This window comes from Bison bison, unplaced genomic scaffold (assembly GCF_000754665.1).
Source record: "Bison bison bison isolate TAMUID 2011002044 unplaced genomic scaffold, Bison_UMD1.0 scf7180017864473, whole genome shotgun sequence".
Taxonomy (NCBI): domain Eukaryota; kingdom Metazoa; phylum Chordata; class Mammalia; order Artiodactyla; family Bovidae; genus Bison; species Bison bison.
Genome location: NW_011495034.1, coordinates 16,192,902 through 16,193,541, shown reverse-complemented (window position 1 = coordinate 16,193,541; position 640 = coordinate 16,192,902).

Below are 640 nucleotides of genomic sequence, written 5' to 3'. Positions count from 1 at the left end.
CTTTGCCCTGCTTCATTCCATATTCCAAGGCCAAATTTGCCTATTACTCCAGGTGTTTCTTAACTTTCTACTTTTGCATTCCAGTCCCCTATAATGAAAAGGACATCTTTTTTGGGTGTTAGTTCTAAAAGGTCTTGTAGGTCTTCATAGAACCGTTCAACTTCAGCTTCTTCAGTGTTACTGGTTGGGGCATAGACTTGGATTACTGTGGTAGTGAATGGTTTGCCTTGGAAACGAACAGAGATCATTCTGTCGTTTTTGAGATTGCGTACAAGTACTGCATTTTGGACTCTTTTGTTGACCATGATGGCTACTCCATTTCTTCTAAGGGATTCCTGCCCATAGTAGTAGATATATGGTCATCTGAGTTAAATTCACCCATTCCAGTCCATTTTAGTTCGCTGATTCCTAGAATGTCCATGTTCACTCTTGCCATCTCCTGTTTGACCACTTCCAATTTGCCTTGATTCATGCTCTTTACAGCATCAGACCTTGCTTTTATCACCAGTCACATCCACAACTGGGTATTGTTTTTGCTTTGACTCCATCCCTTCATTCTTTCTCTAGGTATTTCTCCACTGATCTCCAGTAGAATATTGGGCCCCTATCACCTGGGGAGTTCCTCTTTCAGTATCCTATC